The sequence below is a fragment of the Chionomys nivalis genome, chromosome 14 (genome assembly GCF_950005125.1).
Source record: "Chionomys nivalis chromosome 14, mChiNiv1.1, whole genome shotgun sequence".
In the NCBI taxonomy this organism is placed as follows: domain Eukaryota; kingdom Metazoa; phylum Chordata; class Mammalia; order Rodentia; family Cricetidae; genus Chionomys; species Chionomys nivalis.
In genome coordinates, this window is record NC_080099.1 from 52,238,025 (window position 1) to 52,259,552 (window position 21,528).

The 21,528-nt window shown below is 37.2% G+C and overlaps 2 pseudogenes; both read right to left on the reverse strand.

The window, feature by feature from the left end:
* Positions 1-12,925: 12,925 nt before the first annotated feature.
* On the reverse strand, positions 12,926-13,430 carry LOC130886528 (histone deacetylase 2-like; annotated as a pseudogene).
* A 6,198-nt stretch (positions 13,431-19,628) lies between these two features.
* Positions 19,629-20,079, reverse strand: LOC130886954 (40S ribosomal protein S10-like; annotated as a pseudogene).
* Between the last annotated feature and the right edge of the window lie 1,449 nt (positions 20,080-21,528).

A 21,528-nucleotide genomic window follows, 5' to 3' on the forward strand; every position in this document is an offset into this window, starting at 1 on the left:
GCTCCACAAGCAAGCAGAGGCCTCCTCTGTTGACACTGATGATGGAGATGCTAGCAGAGGGCAGGGAGAGGCACTTGGCTGCCTCCTCTAGAGACCAGGCAGGGCATGCCTTCCTGGGTACTGCGAAGGAAATCCAGCTCATTAAAAACAGAAAGTTTGCCCTGACATTTTCCAACCCTCTCTACACGATTCCCCTCTTGTCTTCATTTCTCAGCCTGACCTTCTTTTCTCACCTTTGCCCCGACGGTCAACGTAACTTCATGGTTGCTACTGATTTTTTTAACGGCAGCAATTTCAACCCAGTAAGAAGTGTCCCCAAAGCACAGAAGGTATCAGACTAAAGTGCCTCTCCAACAACTTGATACTCCGGCTAATTCACAAAAGGCATAGAGGCAGGGATGTGTTGTTTTGTTCTTGGCTTTTTCATAAAGTGGATGTTTCTGTGGCAGTGCCTCACCTTTTGACTTTTATGAATAATCGCTTTTTAAATATAATGTTTCTGAATCACACTCAAATACGCGTCTTCATGGTTTTGCCAGCATAATTATCTTTGCACACAACTCTCAGTATAAAGTTCAAGTGACTCAAGGACTCAGCTCTCTGCTTCAATTCCTTTAATATGCCTTAAGTTTATTACAGAAAGTGTCAAACATAATAGAAAATGCTGATTCTTATGCAAGCAATGACTGCAGACTTTTCAATCATGTTGAACATTGACCAGTGCTACCTAACCCTGTTGCATCTTTATTCCATTCCTAATTTCTTCTAATTACATCAATATTTTAGGAAAATATCAAACATTTTATGTTTTTACCTGTAAATGTTTCACTATGTATATCTAGAAGGAAAGAGAACTAGAAAAATATAAAATAAATAATGCATCTCTACCCCCTGAATAAAACTAGCAAGCCCTTGCTATAAATACACATCTTTTACATTAAAAATATTTAACATTACATTCATTGAGTCACAATTTAAAAAAAGTCTTTTTGTTGTGGTCTTTGATCTCTTTTTACTTCTCTTTTGATCCATAGATTCTTTGCACCTTGCCCTTATGGAGAATTGTTTCTGAAATAATATTTTTTTGAGAGGACCCAGCGAGATGCTTAGTGGGCAAAAGTATAGACCACATAAAACTGACAATAAAGTTCAGACCCCAGAACACACAATGTCATGTAGCTGTAATTCCAGCTCTTCTGCTGTGAGATAGGAAGGGGCAACATGAGAATTGTCCTGAAGTGTGTATCCCAACAGCGTAAACAAGCGGGAAACACATGCCTTCCAAAGTCCTCTGAGCTCCACAAGGGCCACAAGGACTGTTGCATATGTACGCACAAAGACACACCAATGTATTTGACCTTGCAGAATGTCTAATAATCTAAATTTTTCTTTAATACTTTCCCAAAATGTGATACCTTGTTTTTTTTTTCTGATTTATTCATTTTTAATTGACCAACTTTCAGCCAGTTTTCTTTTCTTCTTCTTTTCAGATTTATGTACGGCATCTTCACTCTTAGAAAGTAGTTTTGAGAGTAGCATATTCAGCATTCCAAACCCAATCTATCTCCAGGATATCAAAAAGATACTGTTAAGTCAGATTTAATCTTTGCATGATGATGCATACAAGCGGGGTAAAGCATTTCCATCAGAAAGCATACAACATTTAGCTACCTTTCTTTCCCAAATTGCATTTCCCACCCATCCATGTATTGATCACTTCATGACCATGACTATTTTAAATTTCATTGATTAACATTAAGATATTTTATCAAAACCTTAACTTCTCCTTTCACAAAATAATGTCTTTTAGAAAACTCTTGTTTTCAGTAAAACACAGGCATATAAATGATTAAAAATAGGAAGGCAGAACTGATAAAGAAGGCCATGGTTGAAAACTTCTATAAGGAGCCCACTGATGTCTAAAATCTTAACACCTGTGATGGTGTGAATAAGAATAGGCTCATACATTTGAGTGCTTGCTCCTCAGGGAATGTCACCAATTGAGGATTATGTGATGTGACCTTTTTGGAGTAGGTGTGGTTTTGTTGAAGGAAATGTTTAACTGGGGGAAATGTTGAACTTGGTATTTTGAGGCTTCAAAATACCAAGCCATGCCCAGTGGGTCTCCCTTCCTGTTGCCTGTGGATCCAGATGTAGAACTCTCAGCTACTTTTCACCATGTCTGCCTGCATGCTGCCATGCTCCCTGCCAAGATGATAATGGACTAAACCTTAGAAACCGCAAGCAAGACTCAGTTAAATGCTTCCTTTTATTTATTTATTTATTTAATTATTAAAGATTTCTGCCTCTTCCCTGCCACCACCTCCCATTCCCCCCCCTCCCCCAATCAAGTCTTCCTCCCTCCTCAGCCCAAAGAGCAATCAGGTTTCCCTGCCCTGTGGGAGGTCCAAGGACCACCCACATCCATCCAGGTCTATTAAGGTGAGCATCCAAACTACCTAGGCTCCTACAAAGCCATTATGTGCAATAGGATCAAAAACCCATTGCCATTGTTCTTCAGTTCTCAGTAGTCCTCATTGTTCGCTATGTTCAGCGAGTCCGGTTTTGTCCCATGCTTTTTCAGACCCCGGCCAGCTGGCCTTGGTGAGTTCCCGATAGAACATCCCCATTGCCTCAGTGTGTGGGTGCACCCCTCGCGGTCCTGAGTTCCTTGCTCGTGCTATAAGCATCCTCCTGAATATTAACCTTCATCAGGCGATGAAAGAAGACAGAGACAGAGACCAACATTGGAGCACTGGACTGAAGTCTCACGATCCAAATGTTTCCTTTTAAAAGAGCTCCTGGTGGTCATGGTGTCTCTTCACAGCAATAGAACACCTATGAAGACAACACTAAAGAGTAATATGTCCTGTATAAGATATTGGTTACATTGGGGTTAAAGTTGGAAAATCTGTATTCCATTTTCACCCACCTAATTATGTCAGGTCCCAATTCAAGGGTTCTCATCCAAGACTGATGACAGAAATGCAAATGCCCAACCACGCAAAGGTTTGCAATGCTAAAAATTGTAGACATGCAGATCACACATACATGTCTAGAAATAGCTATGTGGTCAGTGTTAAATTAAACATAGACAGACAAGTAGGATAGTTAAGTGCTGTAGAATGAATATTCTCTTTCCATGTGCTGTACAGATAGTACCTAAGTTGCAATACCCATCCCATCTTCATAAATGTTTCCTCATATCTCTTTCAATATATCTTTTCCTTTCAATGGGTACAGTAATTTTGACTTTTAATTGTCAATTATCTTGCTTCCTTTTTACTTTTATGCAAATAAAATTATGTTTTATATCTTTTTGTGTGTCTAAGTGAATTTGTGCAACATTTTGTGCAATCATTTTATTAAAATAGTTTTAGGTGGTTATTGTATGTACATTTCTAATATAGTTAAAGGGCGTTCTGTTTTGTAATTATATAACTTAGGCATTTTATTATTGAGCTCTTTCTAGTTTTTGGTTTAGATAAAGTAATACTGTTCCTTTGAAAAGTCATTCGTTGACTATACAACTATACATATGTATTTTTATTTATATGTAGACTTTAAAATAAAATTCTTGTTGTTGCAGTTTAAGAGATGGCATAGTGGGTTGTTGACAGAGGTTTCTGTCCTGCCCAGTCCCACAGCTATTCGTCCCCAAAGGAACACACAGAGGTCTACATTAATTATAAACTGGTTGTCTTATTATCTCAGGCTTCTTATTAACGTTTACATCTTAAATTAGCCCAAAATTCTTGTCTGTGTTAGCCACATGACTTGGTACCTTTTATCAGTGAGGCATTCTCATCTTGCTTCCTCTGTGTTTGGCTTTCTCTGTGACGACTGCAGACTGAGCCTTTTCACTTCCGAGAATTCTCCTCTTCTGAATGCCCTGCCCATACTTTCTCCCTGGCTACTGGTCAATCAGCATTTTATTAAACCAATACATGACTATTGTACCACAACAATGGGTAAAGGTACTTAGAGCTAAACTTGACTTTCTTAGCTTATTGTGGAATCTATATGATAAAGGGGCAGGATGATTCCCACATGCTGTCCTCTTACCTCTACACGTGTGTTATGGCATGTGTCCTGTCTCCCAACAATCTAAAATCCACAAATGTTTTCAAAATCCCACTTTGTATAAGATAATATCCATCCTCACATGTACCTGATGTTGCTGAGGGGTTTTCATAGCAGGTACATCCACACTTCCAGAATCAGAATGTGTGTTCTAAGCTATTTCAGGTCCTCATGATTTTAAGATCTGGCCTGACTTTATAGGTATCATTCAAGATTTCTACTGCTATCCAGGGATGGTTATTTTCTGTTTTGGAAGACTAGTATAGCTAAAATTTCATGTTCTTTTATGTTCTTGATTATTATTATTAATGAGTTGTCTATTCAAGTATTCCACCCATTTTGTATCATATTAACTTTTGTTGTATTGCTTCTTTAGCACTTCCTATTAATTTTTTAAATGAATTGCTACTCAATCTAAGAAAAAAATAATTTCAAGGCCCTACAAGAAAGAGGAGTTTAACTTGTATATCTCTGATTGATTTTTCAAATTTCAAATTTTGTTGGATGATTAATTACTATCACCCTAAAACTAAAGATTGTTTCTCACTGACTAAAAAGGTTTGCCTAGTTATTTGCACAATATTATATTTTATCCTTTTTATTATTCTATCAAGCAGATTATTGATATTGCTTTGCTGTAGAAAAATCTTTTTCTACAACACTGGACTGAAGTCTCACGATCCAAAGGAGGAGCAGAAGGAGAGAGAGCACGAGCAAGGAACTCAGGACCGCGAGGGGTGCACCCACACACTGAGGCGATGGGGATGTTCTATCGGGAACTCACCAAGGCCAGCTGGCCGGGGTCTGAAAAAGCATGGGATAAAACCGGACTCGCTGAACATAGCAGACAATGAGGACTACTGAGAACTGAAGAACAATGGCAATGGGTTCTTGATCCTATTGCGCGTAATGGCTTTGTGGGAGCCTAGGTAGTTTGGATGCTCACCTTAATAGACCTGGATGGATGTGGGTTGTCCTTGGACCTCCCACAGGGCAGGGAAACCTGCTTGCTCTTTGGGCTGAGGAGGGAGGAAGACTTGATTGGGGGAGGGGGGGAATGGGAGGTGGTGGCAGGGAAGAGGCAGAAATCTTTAATAATTAAATTAATTAATAAAAAAAGAAAAAGAAAAAAGTATGTATTACTCTCATTAGTTAATGAAAAACTGACAGGCTGATAGCTGGGCAGAAAGTTAGGTAGGAAAGCCAAACTGAGAGTGATGGAAAGAAGGAGAGTTGAGGCAAAAGAGACGCCAGTCAGCCACCCAGGAAGCAAGACAGATTACTAAAACTGGGTTAATATAAATGTAAGAGTTAGCTAGAAACAAGCTGAGATATCAGCAGAGCATTTGTAATTAATATAAACCTCTGAGAGGTTATTTGAGACTGGGTGTTTGGGACCGGAAACGTCCCTTTACATTTCTTATTTATAATCATTGGGTAATAAATAGAAAATGACAACCAAAATCTGAGATTCATGTTTTACCCAGAAATATTGTATCTTTTATTTCTTTGTTCTTCGTCATCTCCTATTAGAGTCTAACACCAGACATCCAGGTGAGCACTGATGACTAATCGTAACTGATTTCCATTTCAGAAACATGAATACATACAAATCCCTAACATGTATTTTAAGTAGACTAACAGAAACATATATATTTGTATTAGACAATAAATCGCACAAAAACAAAAGAGAGAAAATCATAGGAAGTTGTGCGTAATGCTGTCATTAGAAACTTGTGGGCAATAAATTAATTTTTATTACCTAGCCCAATGCCTTTGAATGAAAAAATATAATGGACATTTTCCACTAACACTATTTAAAAATAAGATAATATCACACCCAGAAAAATGGTCTGATGAAATGGCATTAAAGTTTTAGGTGGTATCATTAATCTAAATAATAATTCGTCAACTAGCTAGTGCTACAACTATATTGAATCTTGGTAGCAGATGATTTTAAAAGTATGAGAATTTTATTTTAAATTAGTCATGTAAAGTCTTACTGCTAGCTACTCTCTGAACTGTAAATCTTTTCTTCTTCCACTTACAACATGATGTTGAATTGTAGCTATATCCCCACAATATATTATAACTCATGAAAGTTTGTTACTCCTTATAGAAATTGCATGGGAATGTAATAAAAAATGTTAAATTGTTAAGTCGCTCATATTCTTCCGTATAAGAAAAATAGCAATTTAAACCTAAGTTTTACAGTTAAAAAGCAGTTTCTTTCAATTATTCTGGATCTAAGGAAGAAAGAATTATTTAGGAAGAAATGCTTTCTTAGGTTCCTAAAATTTTCCATGATACACATAATTCTGTAACTTTGTAAAATCTTAGGTTTCTAATCCACTTCTTTATTATCATCGAGAAAGCAAAGTATTAAAATGTAAAGTTGTATTTATGAGTTGTACTGTTGAAAAACTTCCAGAAACCTTAAATGCTAGCATTTTTTTTTTTGATACAAGGAAGTGATGCTTATCTGGAAAACTGAATTTCACTCATAGCTATGAGTCAGTATCAGAATCACCACAGTAATAGGGCCCCATATTCTGTTGCTCGTGGACTGCCTCATCAAATGATCCAATAGCTTGACTCATAAGAAGTATGAAATTTTAAAAATATTTAAAATAAAAATATTTCTTGCCTTTTGGGGTTTTGTCTACAATAAGAAATAATAAGGACTAACACAAACAACTGTAACGAGGGTGATTCTTTAAAGTCATCGTTAAAACATGATAGATTTTCAGTTCCTAAGACATCTAATGACCACAGCAGCATCATGAAATTGTTAAATGTTTAAGTCTCATCGAATCATAAAAATGAGAACTAAAAAGAAGAGCTATTAAGTCTCAGATGATCTTTTGTAAATGTGAACCATAATATTAATAACCAATGGTGGACCATTAATAAAATAAAGTAAAGCATTAGTAACAGAATAATAACAATAAAGTCAAAATCATTCAAACTGAATGTAGACATGCACTGGAATAATAATTTTAGATGTTAGGAAAATTTAGGGAACCCAATACTAAAATACGTAAAAGAATTTCTATTTCTGAAAATTATCACTGTGGCTATGAGCTAGTCTGAGTCAGTATAAGGTTAGAAAAGGCAGAAAAGGAAATGTGTATAGGCTTTCATTGTGATCTTGGTGAGTAAGAGACACTGTGTGAGAACCATCTCAGTTATTCTAATGATTTATTAATTTCTTTTCATTTGTAATTTTACATTTTTAGTAACTGACATTAGTGGTTTGTTTTGTTGACTTTTTACATTGTGTTTTTGGTCCAACTCATTTTTTGCACATTTCTTGACTAACATATCTCTTTCAAATATTGATGTTGTCAGTGTTTGTTGGTTGCCATGCATCTTACAGCCACAATTTATATAAATGTTAGTTTTAAAAAGAACTTCAAATAGTTAGTTTTCTTTTATATCATAAGGTAGTTATCTCCTTCCCAGACATCTGCAAAGCCCAGCTCTCACTAGGTGATTCAAATCTAATGCTAGTGAACTGCAGTCATCTCTTAATGATACATAAATCTTTTAGTTTTAAAATACCATTTAAACGTTCTCATTAAGACATGATAGATTTTCAGTTCTTAAGACATTAAATGACTCAGTGTGGAATTGACCCAGTTCGTAGATGGATAAAGAATCAACTTATTTATGTCTCTTTAATGAACATTAAATGTCTGTCTGAAGTGAAGTAAAGAATATCAATATAGAAGAACTGAAGATGGAAAGAATACGGTCAGTGTTCTGTTTACCTGGGGCCCATTACAATGTGTGAAGTATCTCAAGCATAGTCAGTCTTTCAGTTAACTCTGCAGGGTTTGCTTACCCCATAGAACAAGAATGTGGGAGTAATTATAGTTAAAACACAATGTTCTGAAAAGGACAAAAATTTGGATATTACTCAGTGTCTTCAGATATTTTCTTAATATTACTCAATGAGTATTTTTTTTTTTTTTTTGGTTTTTTCGAGACAGGGTTTCTCTGTGGTTTTGGAGCCAGTCCTGGAACTAGCTCTTGTAGACCAGGCTGGTCTCGAACTCAATGAGTATTTTTTAACTAAGTGTTGTTTCTGCTACTTCTATGGTATCTTACTCCATTTCTTTCCACCAACATGCATACATTTATGTCTATTCTCCGATGCCATCATGTGTATCTTTCATTAACTCTATCTCAGTCATGTTTCTCCATCCTCCATTCGATTAAAAAAAAGCCAGCTGAGCCCGGCGGTGGTGGTGCACACCTTTAATCCCAGCACTTGGGAGGCAGAGGCAGGCGGATCTCTGGGAGTTCGAGACCAGCCTGGTTTACAAGAGCTAGTTCTGGGACAGGCACCAAAGCTACAGAGAAACCCTCTCTCCAAAAACCAAAAAAAAAAAAAAAAAAAAAAAAAAAAAAAAAAAAAAGCCAGCTGATAACACTGATCAAATTGATCTGCTTTTCAGTGTTTTGCATCAACTTTTCACTGTCAACAGTAAAGTCCAGGATCTTTAACCGACTGAATCTCTCTGGGCATATTTTTCTTCATCCTGAATCCTTCACCCTGCTTACAGAATCCAGATCAGTGTCTCCAGTCCTTTTTTTCACACATGGATGGAGAACATATAGCACAAAATTGTAATGTTGGTTTCTTGGGTAATGACAAGCTAACAAGAAGATAGGGAAATAGAACCAGACCTCAGAGTCCAAGGAGATGCATCTCTTTTGCTCATCTCAAAGGATCATTTGGTCCTTACTTCTGTCCTCTGTTTTCAGCCTTTTTTCTTTCTGCATTCTACAATGGCCTTTTTAAAATACAAACTATTCCATGTCCCACAGATCATAAAACACGGCAGGTGTGTTGTTCTCTGTGTACACTTTGCTCTTCTCCTCTTCCAAGTAAAGAAGAAGGTAATGATGACAACAGGAAAGTCATTGAATGGGAGGAGTTAGGATGGAGTCTCTTTTTACCAGGATTTTCTGAAGAAATGGCACCAGTAGAACACAATTACACAGCATATACGTATGAATAAGTTCATATAATGTGTGTTGTGTGATATTTTATTTGTATTCTGAAAAATAAAGTGTTCTTGGAGTCAGAGGGCAGAGCTAGCCACTAGTTAACCATAGAGGTTTGGAGGAGAATAGAGAGAGGACAGGAAGCAATAAGACAGAACCGAGACAAGATGTCTGCTCTTTGGGTTGGAGAAATTGAGGCAGGAAGTGATTGTGCCTCTGTATCTCTGATTGTCCAGGTTTTACGTGGTTCCTGACTCTTGGTTTTTATTCATTAGATTAATTAGGTTTATATTTCATGTATACATAAGCACATAGAGTTAAAAATGAGAGATGAATGACCTAATGGTGTAAAATTTAGTACAGAGGAATCATATTTTTTTGCAAATTTTCAGGGAAGTTGACAGGCTGCAAGCTTTAGCAGGAGACAGGAGCAGATATCCAGTCTGTAAGTTATGTCTTCTCAGAGAAACACTAGTATAGTTTATATGATCTTCCAACTTGGTGGACAAATATTACCACACAAAGAATGATAAGATTGTGTACTTAGCAAACTGATTGGAGATGTTTATCTCATCTGCAATGTGTCTTTCACAGTCCCAGTAGATTGATGCTTATTTAAATAACTCTTTCTGTAGCCTGGACAAGTTGATGCACAGTGAGCACACAGCTGTAGTACTATTGGACTGTAGGGGAATAGGTTCACACTAAAATGTTCTGTAATCCTTATGAAATCTATTGTGTAAATGATTGTAGAGCTAAGACTTATAACATCAACTAACCCCATGTTAATAGTGTGTAAAGTATTGGCAGGTAGAGATCTTCCCATATTTGCTTAATCGACAGATATAAATAACTTGCAATTAAAAATTGAGTGTTGATATGTTAATAAATTTGACTCTGAAGATGAAGTTGCTTCCTCAACTTCAGCAGGATAAATATCTGCTAAAATAAGGGCAATGAATTATAAAGTCCAAGGTGAATAAATTTTCACAGATCTCTTTAAGGTGAGCATCCACCCAGCTTCATCTTGAAGGATCATCTCTTTGAAATTAGTTGAGTGAATTTTAATGAGGTTTAAAAAATGTTGTGATTTTGAATTAAGTGTTTCCAGAAGGGACAGAGCTATCAGTTTGGCTCTAAATTTTTAGTATAGTTCTCAAGTGGTTACAGGGGGAAAGATTCAGCTGCAATGCAGTTTTTAGGATATAAACCTCAGATTGATGGAGGTAATTGCTTGCTTGATTTGGTTGATATTCAGCCAAAATCTATGAGCTCACATTCATCGGTATTAACTATATTTACTATTACCCGACTGGAATTTGAATCATTCAGTGTGTAGTCCTAATAATAATGCTATATGACTAGGGGCTGCTTCTTCAACATTATTTCCACCTAATTTATAATCAAGATGTTCAATTAATAATCTCAGCACTTTATGCAGTGTTAAGTCAGCTGAAAAATATGTGATTTTTCCACTTTTCATTTTTCACAATGCTGAGGAATGCATGATAATGAGACAAAATGGGGAGCCAAGAAAGAAACAAGGGTTGGCAGAATAATGGAGAAGGACCAGATTTTAAGAGAAGGGCTGAAGAGTTGATAGAGTTTTGTAAAATAAGTCGAGGCACAGAACTATTGCAAATATAAAGCAGTCATGTCTATAAAACTCAGTTAATTATTAAGGATTTCTTTCTAAATAAGACTCATGTGAAAGAAGAACAGGGATGACTTCCGTTTCTGACCTCTCTGTAGCATCTGCTAAAGCAGGGGTTCTCAACCTATGGGTCAAGACCTCCTTAGAGGTCAAACGAACCAGTCACATGGGTTGCGTATCAGATATCCTGCACACCAGATACTTACATTCTGATTCACAACAATACCCAATTACTGTTATAAAGTAGCAATGAAGATAATTTTATGTATGGGGGTGACCACAATATGAGTAGCTGCATTGCAGGGTCCTAGAATTAGGAAAGATGAGAACCACTATTCTAGGGATAGACTAAGATTCTTCCAATGGCTTGGTCTTTCCCAAATTTATCAGAAATATTATTTTCTCCCCTCTTCCCAAACAAGTGTTATTTTCTATACATCAGGGTAATTAGCAAATGTTAATTTGGGTTAATTTAATTCATTAACAATTTTTATCAATATCAACAAGGTATAAAAGTATTTCTCTTATTGCTAGCAGGTTGAAATGAAGAAATCTCTAGGAATAAAATAATGAGAGCTATTGACCCATCCCTGATTTCTTTTATATGAGGTATTTCTGTCGTTGTTAAATTTTTAGGACCTTGGTAGGTAGCTACAGACATAATTCTGCCAAAGCCAGGGTTAAAAAATTATATTTAATCTGTATTTTCAACCAGAGTAGACTGCAAAAACAACTTTCTGCATAGAGATAATATCTGTTCCAGAGACCTTTGATGAGTTTAGTTTGATTTAATTATGCAGACTACAGAGAGAAGAAGTTTTAAGAGCTAAACCTACAAAAGGACTTGAAGGCTTTATGCCCCACAAAGCAGCATAATATCATCAACCACAAAAACTAAAATACACATAGGCGTTAGTTAAAAAAGAAAGTACACTGGCCGTGTTGTACTTCTTTCAACTGTGGAATCAGCCAGCTGAAATGGCCCAAATCCGACCTGCTAGTACTTGACACAGCATTAATACAGCAGGGTTTCTTTTATACTGTCTTTGGAACCTTCCCCTTGTTGCCTGCATGATTGATCAGGACTCCTAAGGGATTGTGTGGAAGGCTGCAGTAGTGGCTAAGGAAAGTCGTTCACGGACTGGCAAGCAGTATGAAACAAATCTCCGCCTGCCCCTAAGGGGGATTTAGGCCATTGAGAATATACTGGGAAGAGCTTGAATGAGACAGCCTATGGAAAAGAAGGTTGATAATAGTCATATAAAAATCATTAAATGAGAGTTTGTGTGGTACACCAGTCAAGAGTATCAGTGCCTTCATCCAGGTTTTGTCTGCTTGTTTCACTCAAGGAGCAAACAGAAGGCTACTGAGTAAATTCGGGATAAAGCGTTTGATACTTTATAGCTTAGCCCTTTCTTCGTGATGCAGAAATTCCTTCCTTCCTTCTGGTCTAGGTTTGTAGTAGAGTTTGATTAAACAGGAATTTCTGAGGCATGGTTACTACTTAAAAAGATGAGAAAACACCTTAGAGAATTATATCTAATCAGCAGAGCTAAACATTTCATTTATCTTTGTTTATAAAAAGAATTGTTTGAACTGTAGAAGTTCATTATTTGTGACATCTCTAGATAGGGAGAAGAAAGTTTTGGATAACATTTCACCAAATTCTCCACCTATTTCATATTGAATAAGCTGAGGCAGAGGCAGGTCTATGTGGTAATAGTTGGGTAGTGACATCTATTCTCCAGTGAAAGTACCCAGGTACTACATGGTATTTAAACAAGCTGAGGAGAATTCTCGAGGATTTGAGGGGCTTTGTGAGGGTTTTGTGTATTTCCTGGTGGAGCCTCATCAACTCCCCACATGAATGGCTTTCAACAGCTACCACAAGCATCTCCAAGCTAAGGAGACAGATGCTCCCTAAGTCAAGTGAAAGATATCCCCGGCTCTGTTGAAAACATTCTGGTGCCACCCATAATAAAGTGAGTCTAAATTTCTGACAGGAAGGAAATGTGATGGGTTTTTTTTCTTTGATTAGAAAACATAATGCTAATTTCTTTTTTCCCTTTATGTGTAGAGGATGGAAGCACACATGTGGCAAAGCACATCGTTAGAAGTAACAGGAGAACTGCAGGTATTTGTCCACTTCAACCATGCTTGAGATAAGATCTCCTAGTCATTAGGAATTTCACAGTCAAGGGCAACTGTTGTCTCCTAGGTCCAATGTCGAGCAACATTTCGGATTGTGTAGCCACCTCCACAAAGAATCAGCAATGGCAAGTTAAAAGTTTTTACTACTTCCACACATTTAGGATGACCTTTGACAGTGAGATTGAAGCAGCCAAGCCTATCACCAGAGAGAGTCTGCACCACACCACAGCACCACAGCACTAGGCTGGTATATCTCCATCACTTTTGAGATTATGGGCTTATAAATCTGTCCATATGACTCATCATCTATACCATCTCTCATGGGAAAATTGACAACATAGTATTTTACTTTTCCAGCACCAATATCCCTCAAGTCTCCTGTTCCAGGAAAGTATTCCCCATACTTATGGAATGAAACCGTCATCACGCCAACTGTTGTATAAAGAGTTTCCTCAACTCCGTCACCATGATGGATATCTATGTCAATATACAAGACTCTCTGATGATATTTTAGTATTCGAGTATGGCAAGCACAATATCATTAACATAGCAGAATCCCTATGCTTCTGACTTTTTGGCATGCTGTAATCCTCCAGCCCAGTTGACAGCCTTATCAGTTTGCTGTTGCTTTAACTTCACAACTCATATAATGATTACTTTGAGTATTTTGGACCGGATTTCAAACTGCATATTAGTCCATCAAACATGACAAACCAGAACACTCAGAATATATGGAAAAGATAAAACACCATTTATTTGAAAATCTTTCAATGTTTCCACATGCACCTGGTGTTCGGATGCACACTGTTCCAGAAGATGCTGTTCATGAAGAAATTGGGGATGAGGATGGAGAAGACCCAGAAAGAGGATTTCTATTGTGCATCAGACAAGTAGATAGCATAAAATGGAGAATTCTCAGATTCCAAGGATGAAGGCAAAAGAGTTTGTAGAAATGTTGCTGATTGCAAGAAGGGAGCAAAGAAAGCTAGGACTGAGGAGGACAAGAAGGAGTCAGAGGACAAAAAGACAGATAAGGAAGAAGACAAATCCACGGACAGTAGTGGTGAGAAAACAGATACCAAAGGAGCCAAGTAAGAACAACTCAGCAATCCTTGAATTTGACTCCTCAACATAAGGATCCTCTTGAAAAGTGAGACAATAATGAACAAAGAAACCTTTGCTGTTTGAGGACTCCTGGCTTCATTTTATATTGTTTTGGCATGGACTGTATTTATTTTCAAAATGGCTTATTTTTGTTTTCCTTGGCAAGTTTTATTGTGCGTTTTTCTATTTATGAAGTAAATTTCTCTTTTTCCACCACGTTTTATGTAATTGTATTTAAATTGATGTGTTATTATGTCAAAATATGGGATCTATTAAACAAAAAAACAAAACAAAAAGATCTCCTAGTCATTGTTTCCTCAGGAGGCTATTTGACCTTAGAACATCTGGAGATTCTTCTGGCTCATTCTCTCATCTCTTGGGAAGAACACAGTAGGATTTCAAGCACTTGGGTTGTGGTGTCTTACTTTTAAGTTGGCTCTGGAAATTCAAACTAAGTTCATCACACTTGTATGGCAAGCACTTTACCCACAAAGTTTTCTGTCCAGCCCAATAAGAGTTTCTTAAAAGACAACTCAGAAGACGGAAGGTTCCATTTATGTAAACTCTATGTATGACAATTGAAAGGTGTTCTCTAGCATGTTTAAAGTCAGTTTCCCTGAACAGTGTTTGTAACAGTCTGAGAAACAAGAGATTTTCCAACTCTGTCTTTGGAACTTGCCAAAGTTTACCCTGTTTTCAGATCTCTTCACCATCACCAGTGCCTTAGATTAAATCTTGTACATTCAATCTTAGAATGTGTTTAAGATTCCCAGAACTTTCTTGAATTGCAAATGCCCCCAAGAACAAAGACTTTAAGCCTTTATCAGCTACCGGGCCCCTGGTATCATTAGCAGACTGGGATCACATAGCCAACTAAGAGTAAAAAAATCAAAGAGGAAAAAAAGGAAGAGCAGGCAAATAGTAAGAACAGGTAGCTGAGGCTATGAGAATGACCTTTCAGGGCTGTGTAATTTTGCCTACAATAATTCTGACCTCTGAAAGGACTACAGGGATAGGAGGTGTATCAGAGGTTGCAATTCTTTTCTCCCTATTGTCCTGAGTGACATTAAACACCACAAATATTTTTAATTAAATTTTTTCCTTCAACAAATAAAATACTTAACAATTGCTTATGAAATGCATGCCTTGATATACTTAAGGATTATTCAGGATGTTTTTCTATTTGAGATGACCTTCAAACACTTACTGTCTGTGTCAATCAAATGCAGATCCTTTCTTCATTACTGTGACAATATTACTAATGAATATGTAAAAATCATAGGAAGATAAGAAAACAAAATGAGGGAAAACTTACCACCTGAAAGTGAAGCAACACCCTGTCTATAAGGAATCCTCAAGCAGATTTTAAGTAGGGTATAAAACCTTGCTTAGTCCTTCTTCCTTATTTGTTTCATAAAACACCATGGTTCATGAAGGCACCAGAAAAAAATGGTGTATACCAAGGCAATCCAGATTATAATGTGGCCCCAGCAGGCTGCTATATGTGCCAATCACCTAGGATCATCTTTGCACATCACCCTATTAACTGTCTCATGTATCACGTAGGTCCTCATAGCTATCACTCCTCAGAGGACACCTTTGTTATCTTTGCTTCTGGAATTTTCTCTCTACATCAGTGCTACTTCTGCATCCCCTCTTTTCATTTCATGGCATGGTGTCCTCTAATCATAGCACTAGGGACGAAAAATGTCTCCCCAAAACAAAGGTCACTGGAGCTTGCTGACTAGCCAGTCTAATTGAATTGGTGTTCTACAATTTTATTGAAGACCTGATCTCTAAAAATAATGTGGAGAGTACCTGGCAAGACACCCAGTGTTGCCCTTTGGCCCCCACATACATTCACACTCAAGGGTATACTTACTAAGAAACACAGGCACAAAATTTTACAGACATATGTACAAAATTTTGTTAGTAGTTCATATTCACTGTAATAAATCTAAACCCTGTTTTTCATCCAGGAAACTCTTTCTGGCTACCCTACAAGTCTGTGGCAAGCTATACTTAGGGTCCTTCCTGTCTACATTCCATGCTTGCCCATATCATTTAACCTTCTTTTTAGTCCATTTAACAAGTCTCTATTTAAAAATGTATTCATCTTAAACATTTTCTAGTTTTATAGTGTATCTCCCCATTAAGATGTGACTTAATTATCTAGTGCTAATCTTTAATACTCTGAATAAATGTTTAATGAAGAAATAAAATTACTGGTACATTTGGCATTTTAGACATTTTACTTTTAATCTGGAAAGGTAAGATAAGTGAACTCATAAAATAGTTGTTAAAAAGAAAATGAGATCTAAAAGCTCTAAGAAGATTTGCTTACATGTGAATCTAACTCATTTGTTGGTTTCCAGTTTTGGATAGAAATAACTCAGAATTATTCCTATATTGTTAACTAAAATTGATTGTTTGAAATCAAAGATCTTATATATTAAATGTCTGTAGTCTGGGACAGAAGGGCTGGGTATAAAACATGTCTTGGAATTGACATAAAGGTATTTCCTTAGGTGAGCAAGTCTTCATATTTTTATCTTATTTGTTTTTCTTAAGATTTGATAAATTTAGAAAATATTTTATGTACATATTTTGCTTCTTTATTTACTTCTTTCCTAAAATTTAAATGCTAGAGATATACTACATGTCTATTTCACTATTATAATGTCTAATTTTCTTCCTGTCACCCTGATTCACTCTAAATAAATTTTTCTTGTGGTAATGAAATAGCTTATGTTGAGATAGTGTAATTTAGACAATACAACAAACAATTTCTGTAAATTTTTATTGAGTTTAAAATATTGAGCTCTGAATAAAAACATTGTCTTTGATTGACCTCTTGAAAGGGGCAAGACCAAAGGCAATATTTGATGTGGAACATCAAAGCCTACTAAACCAAATGGACAGGAACGACAGGATATTTCAAAATGAAAAGAAGCATAATTGTTTTGATTCAATAGTGCCACATGGTAGCCTTTCTTCTTTCTACTTATGAATGTTTTAGACTTTATAAAATTTATTTTATTATTTTTGCATGGATGAAAGTTTTCCCTGAATATGAGTGTGTATAATGCATGTGCACATGGTACCCATGGAGGCCAGAAGATGTTAGTTCCTTTAAGAGTTGAGTTAACAATGGCTGTGAGCTAGAACTGGAACTTGGGTCCTCTGAAAGAACAATCAGTGCTTTTAACTGCTAAGCCATCTCTGCAGCACATGTATTAAAATATTGAGAGCATTCTTGTTGACATTAAAGTGACTGGCTCCCTTCCCAGAGTTCAGGAGGTGATTAGCAAGGCCTAGATAACATTTCTCACAGTTTCTGATGGATCTAGTTTCTGTTGAGAATATTATTGGACAGCTATTGTTCTGGTTAATATTTGAGAGAGAGAATACTACTAAATTCTATGTTCTTCATGTTATGATAAAATACCTAGGTGTTTTTACCTACAGATTAATTGGAATGGCATAAGTGCCAGCTAAGTCTGTTCTTGAAGACATTCACTACCATCCTGCTGGACTCACAGAGGTTGTAACAAACTTCCCAATTCGCTGACTCAGCAGATAAAAAAAATTCCTCAGCAGGCATTTTGGAGCGTAGATATAACCCTAGAATTCCTCGCCCCCTTGCTCCCTCCTCAGTTTCAAAGCAAGGGAGCCTTTCTGTACAGCTATTGGTCTTCCGGTATGGGCACCTCTTGATAGGACTCAGTTGTTATCTCACATGTAAGGGTTTGTCTCGGGACAAAAATGCAAAACCTCATGGTTTCTTCCATCTCAGTTTCATCTTCCCGATTTGAATTCCAGGAATGTCAACAAACAGTTACCCATCAGATGTCTTTGACTGGGCTATTATCAGTCCAAAGACAGTAAAGATGGATGCCAAATGTAGAGTTAGAGACTCAGGGACACATAAAGTGAATGGCACTTTGTTTTCTCACTTGGATTCCTTTTGTATGGGATTGGATGCTGTTCAATTATATTTTTGTATTCCAGATAAATTTTAAGGCTAGTCAGAGGCTGAATGAAGGATATAAATGTGTTTCTTCTCAGGGCTGGAGCCTAAATATGGATTAGTATAAAAGCTAAAATAAAAATTTTTATAAGACCAAGTACTTCTCCAAAGAGTATAGAAAAAGATCAGGTCTTATTTGATACTAACAAGTGCTGCAGAACTTAGTCTATCTCAAACTGTGCCTTTGTGTCTAAAAAAGTCAGGATACAAATTACCTCTGACTTGTCTTTATGGGTATTTATCCCAGGCTGGAATGTGTGGTCTTTTTCTTGCAGGAACATCTTTAAGAAGAGAGACAAAGTGAAAATTTAAAAATAGAGCTTCAAAGCCTAAATAGCAAAGCAAACAGAAAGTCATTTGATTTGGCCACTTCTGTATCTTACGGATCAGGCTATTGATCTATCACACACAGATTAACTCCAATGCTCTGCTGCTTATTGTCTGAGATAATCTTGTATTTGCTTGTACCACTCCACCTGCCTTCTTGGGTAACAATGCCCAGGAAATGAGGGAGGCTGCGGCCAAGGCTTGGATAAAGAGAAGCATCACTCTTTGTTTCTCATACCTCACTGTCCTCATTGCCTTTCTTTCATCCGTCTTTCATTTCTGTGTTTGGCAAAGAAAAGAATTAATAGAGGAGGTTTTAGGTCTGAGGCAGATTTCAGTGGCTGTGTTATTTTTTTTTTCTCAACCTATTCTCAGATAAATGGCAGGTCACTTAGAAACTATCTATATGCTAAGTTATTGTTTTGGTAAAGGCTTACTAAGGGTGAGGATTAATATTTGGTAACTGCTGGAAAGCAGGTATCTTATGTATCCTCCCTTCATAAGCTCTTCAAGACTTTGGATTCCCATCTTTGGATTGAATAACACTTTGAAATGACCGGGACAATAACTCATACTCTGATGAACACAGCTGGAATTCTTCACTGTGTGACTAGCTATTTCCATTCATGGTTTTTTTTTTTTTTTTGTGTGTGTGTGTGTGTGTGCCCATAGAAAGGACTCACTGCACACAATATTTAGGAAGAGACTTTCTCACTGTTTCAACATATTCCAATAATCCCTACCATGTTCTCATATCATCATTATACCTGAAATACCATCACATTCTTGTTATCTACACCTCCTTTCCTTAGCAGGCCACGAACTGCCGTTTCTGCTAGTCTGAAAAGAACAGTCATGTGAGTAAGCACATACAATTTGTATGTTATAAATGTAGTGTTGACATCTACATGTGCCAACATTCAGAGAAGCAGCTATCAGGGAATCACCCTGTGGGGATTATTGAAGCAGTATTGAAGAATATTTCTCAATATGGAAGCTAGTATCATTTACCCATTGAGATTTTTTAACTAGATGGATAACCTTTGGTTCCCTGGGTAATATGGATATTCATTGTATTTTTTAAACAATTCTATGCTATGACACTTGACAAATCTCATCATTCCAGAAAATTAGGAAATCATAGATCTGAGTAGGTGGGTCTATGTGGCTCAACAAACTTAGTGGGGAAGCCCATACAGTAAGCTGGACAAGACAAAGAAAATGCATTTTTTTAAAGTTTATTCAAAATAACAGTCTTCAAGCTCACTGTGGTGGCTGACCAAGTCCACGACCAAAGCCTCCTCTAAACTGGAACTTGGTGCTGCACCAGGGGGCACAGCACTCCTTCTGTACGTGTCTGTCCTCCTCCCCCTTATGAATCTTGCTGGGCACTCATCCTCTGGCCGAGACATGCCCGTTTCGGGACGGCTAAGGCCCAGGGTGGCAGGCACGATCTCAGGAGGTAGGTGGAGATAATCGCGGAGATACTGGTTGCCCTCATTAGTAAGGTACCAATAGAAGTGTCTCCAGGAAAATGCTCCTTCACATAGCCTTGAGAGACTTCAGAGACTGCATGGCCTTTGTGACATGAAGGTTGGGCACCTTCCTGGCTGCCAGCTGGGGGTTTGGGCATATGGACATCCTTGGCAACCATCACTACTTCCTTTAAAAGGAGCTCATAGATGGCAATGCGGTTCTTCTTGGGCATCAACATCGTTGTGGTTGCAGGGTCCAGGACAGAGGCTGGAAAACACAAATGCTTGAAAGATGAAGGAAACAGCTGTGTCTTTGATTTTGCCTACCTTCAGTGGCCATGTTTGTTTCTTTTACCTGTGGACGTCAGGCCCAGGTTCTTTGGCTGTTAATCACGAATCTGCTGTGCGATTCCCCAGGGTGTTTGGGGCTTTGGTTTTGGTCTAAGGATGCATCATTTCTTCCTCTGATAATAGTGCTGGCAGTGTTTTGGATTAAGAACCCTGTAGACATCCACTATGGGATTATGCAACGGCTAATCCTGTAAAACAATTTCATAAGAGTTCCGTTAAAACTGTGTATCATATTGCTTCTGATTAGATTCAGAATGCTGTTGAACATCATTTGAAGCGTCATAGAATAGAATCATTGCTATTTGGAAAAAATTAAAATTAAACTCAACTGGGAACTTAAAGTTCGTAAAGCGAGGACTGGACCAGCATTCCTTTCAACCCAGTTTCCCTTTCTTTTAGAGCATACATAATATCCTCAAATTCTAAAGGGCTTGAAAAACACAAATCAAGGCACTTGCTATTCCAAAACTCTATTATATCGTAACACCTTGGAAAACTTGGGTTTGTTCTGTGGTGTTTCTGGATAAAGGAAATGTGTTCTTATGCGACAAGAAAACTGATCTATCACTTTCTGCCTGTTGAGCTCTTTTCTGAGGCTGCAAAGAAAGCTGCTTTTCCATAGAACAGTCCATAGCAATTTTAGGCTTTCGTGTCTCTGCCTAGTCACCTTAGGTTATAAGTGACCTTCGGACTTGAGTACAATGGCATATTCCTGTAATGTCATCAATGCAGTGCTTGACACTGGATGACCTGAATTTGAGCACAGCTTGTGTTGCATAGGAATGTATGTCTCAGAAATAATAATATAACAAGATGTCTTCTGTTGTGTGTGTTTGTGAGTGTGTGTGTGTGTGTATGACCTGAATTCAACCCTTAGGATTAAAATGAAATAGCAAAACAAAGCAAAGTGATTTAAAATAAAGGAACAGATTCAAGGAATGCTTCCATTTTTCCCAGTTCTGTTGGTACTTGATTGGCACATCACTCTTGATTTCTTAATTGTGTACATTTTTTTTATGCAAGTGATCCCTTTATCTGTCTATGTTATGAACATTAACCTCTTTTCATACTCTAGAAATAGGGAGCCAAAGGTAAAGTTGATGCCACAAAGAGCTTGTATGCTAAATTACAGTATACTTTTAGACGTTAAAAAGAAGAGTGGAGGGCAGTTGGTCATTCTTGCTTCTATTCGGTGGTTATATGGCCATTTATCCACAGATATTCTCTTACATAGGAATCAAAAGCAGACATGTAGATCAGGGGAGAGGAGAAGATTCTGTATAGAGATAGAGAATTAAAGAAAGATTCTGAAGTGTTTGTTTTAGAAAAAAAGAATG